Source organism: Centropristis striata, chromosome 6, assembly GCF_030273125.1.
Source record: "Centropristis striata isolate RG_2023a ecotype Rhode Island chromosome 6, C.striata_1.0, whole genome shotgun sequence".
Lineage (NCBI taxonomy): Eukaryota > Metazoa > Chordata > Actinopteri > Perciformes > Serranidae > Centropristis > Centropristis striata.
Window position 1 is genome coordinate 21,549,899 of NC_081522.1, and position 3,697 is coordinate 21,553,595.

Consider the following 3,697-nt stretch of genomic DNA (forward strand, 5'->3'; position numbering starts at 1 on the left):
AATCTAAGAATACTAAGACATGTTTTCAGTTATTTCACACTTTTTTGTTAAGTATCATAATTCCATATGTGTTCATTCATAGTTTGATGCCTTCAGTGAAATCTACAATGTAAATAGTCATGAAAATAAAGGAAAAACGCATTGAATGAGAAGGTGTGTCGAAACTTTTGGCCTGTACTGTATATTTATATATATATATATATATATATATATACGCAGAACAGTGCTTGTTTTGATGGCAATACATTTTTTACGGTAAAATATGGAATAAAATGACAATCTTAAACATGAAATCATCAGTGCTAATATCTTTTTTACCATAATATTAAAAAAAAGTTCTACCGTATTTATTACGGTAAAGTTCTGGCAACCACAGCTGCCAGTTTTTTACCGTAAAAACAACATCTTTTTTTTACAGTGTGGTTAGAGGGCAACCAAAGAGAAAATTCACCGTCCAAAAGTCGATAAAAAACAATTAAGCGCAACAGTGAAAATCAGTAAAAAAAATCCACATATTTCTTCTCAACAGTGGGTCAGAGGTGGAGAGGAGGAACCCCCATGCCATGAGAGAAGCAGGAATGCGGGGGTCAGACAGTGGAAAACCTCTCTCTCTCTCTCTCTCTCTCTCTCTCTCTCTCTCTCTCTCTCTCTCTCTCTCTCTCTCTCTCTCTCTCTCTCTCTCTCTCTCTCTCTCTCTCTCTCTCTCTCTCTCTCTCTCTCTCTCTCTCTCTCTCTCTCTCTCTCTCTCTCATCTCTCTCTCTCTCTCTCTCTCTCTCTCTCTCTGTGTGTCTCCTCCCATACACCAGAATAGACATTATCTGCAGTCGACCACCATGGCACAAGAGCTGCTGTTTTGATATGGCCCCTGCTGGGTCTCGGAGGTGTATTTCTTTCTTCCTAAAGTGTCGCTGTGAATTCAGCACTTCTCCTTAGGGGAGGCAGAGACACTCAATCTTAACTACAGCTGGTTGGAATTGAACACTGTCATTTTTCACTCCTTAAGACAATAAGCATGAATCAAATGAGCCAAAAACATTGACCCATAGTGGTCAAGCTGTAAACAAGGTGCTTCAAAGAATCCAGAGCTTCCTCCACATCTGCTTGATTCATCAGTGGATGGAGAGAATTGTTCTTTTTAATAGGGATGCACAATACGGATTTTTTTTAGTCAATTTAAAGGCTGCTGATAACAAGAAGATAAGTGATTGTTTCTAATTTTTGCATTTTAATAGGATAACCTGTAGTTTCTGCCCACCAGAGGGTAAGAAAGGTTTATAGTGAGCAAATATAGATTATTTAATATCCCATAACTCTGACCTAACCAATTCTAACTACATCATTATTGTTAACACAACAAAAACATTTCTGACTCTTAAAAAGTTCATTCATTTAAAGCTTGGTGGATATCGCCAAAATCTGCCATTTCCAGCTATACACGCCTTTGTTTACATGCATATACACAAATCCCTGTGCAATAGTGCATATAGGTGCTTGCTATTAATTTAGACTGTTTTCAAATTTTACAATATCTTAATAGATGATTTAATCACGATAACATTCCATTGAAAGATGAATTATTATCATATTGAACGACCTCCCAGTCCTTTTATAGAGTAGTTGCCTAGGAATTTGAGTTAAATGCTTATATGACATAATTTGTCAAATCATATGTGTCAATATATACTCAATATGTGTTTATTCGCATCTCACAAACCAACTCAAAAGGTGCTTTATAGGTGCATAACACCTCCTAGTGTGCAATTGTTATGTAAATAAAAGCAATCTGGCTTTGTATTATGAGCTATAATTGTATTATCATCATCAAATGTCCCATTATTAATAAAATTTCCAATTAACATTAACATAATCATTTATTGGGTTGATACTATATATCAGGCATCCTTACTCCTAAATACTGAGGCCAGCTCAGAACCAGAAACAAATATCAGGCAGCACTGAGATCTGTAGATGGATAGAAAAGATTCCCTCCTCATTGTGTTCAGGTTTGAATTCCCAATTACAGATACCTGACGCTTGGTCATAACTAAACAATCACAGCGATCAGGATCATCTCAGTGTCTGTGCTAAAACACACAATGCTGCATGATGCTGATGAAAAGAAGGGACAATCAGTGAGGAACTCCAGTGATGAGCCTATTGTTGAATGAGGCATGTTGCTCGCGTGGATCACAGCAGCATCTGTTGCCTCTGAAGTGACTCACAATTTATGCTTTGATTCTTGACATTCCTTCAGGCTTATACCTGAGTCAACTTATAATGGAGCTCCTCCTCAACGGGAGCAAAGTAACTTTTTCTTTTCTTTTTTGGTTTTATGCTGTGATTTTCTTCTTCTTCTTCTTTTTTTTTTTTTTTTTACACAGCACAATAAAGACAGACTTAACAAGTAAACTAATGTCTTTTCTATGAGGCCCAAGTTTGTCACTCTTAAAGCTCCCATTCAAAGCTTCTTGGCATGTGACAAAGTCATGATTCCCTGCCAAAAATAAATAGCCTACAGTCATTAAACACCATTAACGGCAATATAATGTCCTTAACAGGAGTTAATAATGGATATTAAACCACTAAACACCCAAAATCCAGTCCTACAGACAGGCAGTAATATTATATCAATATTCCCAGAGTAGTTAATTATCATAAGGTTATGCCATATGAGTCTAATTCACCTATACATTATAAGGACATTACTCTGTGGTTGTTTCAGTTCTTATTCATGATTTAGCTGCACTAACGTCACTATTACTTCACGTGGATACAACTATGGGTAAAGTTAGACGCAACACGACGATGTCATGACGTCACGCTGAATAAAAGATACAAACAGACACTGTTGTCAACAAGTAAACAGTCTCTTACCTGTTAAAGTTTCCGTTTCAACCTGTCACACACCAGGACAGGAGACCAGCTGCTGGGACAGAGCTCTCAGTGCCACGCGACTTCAGCCCAAACTTTCCGGCCGGACCTATTTATTGTATTATTCCGCTTCTGTCCTGCCAAAAAAAAAGTCTCTGGGATCGCACTCGTTACCCCAAAACCGGACCTCTCTTCCTGACAACTTTCGCTCCCGCTTTGTGTCTCTGTTTGATGATGAATTGGAGCAGAGTTTTCTGGTTGGTCAAGGAGGAAATGAAGTTTGAGGAAGAAGAAAGGGGGCTGTTAGTGACTCCTACAGGCGTGTCACAGCTCCGGAGCTTTATATGAGAATTACAGGGGCTGTGGAGCCCATAAAAACTCGGTTTGATTTATTGAGATTAGTCTCAGAGGTGGAACTATATTATTTTAATTTGGCAGTTGTGAAAAAGTAAGTTTTGACAGCTGACCATAGGGAACACGGTAATATGTCATTCCCCCAAGCTCTGCCCAAAGACTTTATTTAGTATGATAAGGAAAAAGACACAACATTTGTTCCTTTTGGGCTAAAGTCTGGTACAGACCTACTGTGGGCCGGTATGTGACGGTACAATATAACTTTTGTTAATGCAATTTTCCATTCTTTAAAACATATTATTTTTTATTCTTCTGTAATCATATCTTTCATATTTTCTTTCATATCTTTCATATCTTTAAACCCATTTTCCCCTTTTATATTATCCATAGTAATAGGCTATATTATTCTTACACGGTTTACCTTGACTTACTTTACTTTTTAAAGTCAGATGGATGGATGGATAGATGGAT

General features: G+C 37.5%; 1 protein-coding gene across 1 annotated transcript in view; it reads right to left on the bottom strand.

The window, feature by feature from the left end:
- Positions 1-3,126, bottom strand: part of tspan9a (tetraspanin 9a) — a 241,109-nt gene extending 237,983 nt beyond the window's left edge. The window contains exon 1 of the mRNA XM_059334368.1: positions 2,876-3,126. The gene's annotated coding sequence lies outside the window, so the exon portion shown is untranslated. The remainder of the gene's footprint in view (positions 1-2,875) is intronic.
- Between the last annotated feature and the right edge of the window lie 571 nt (positions 3,127-3,697).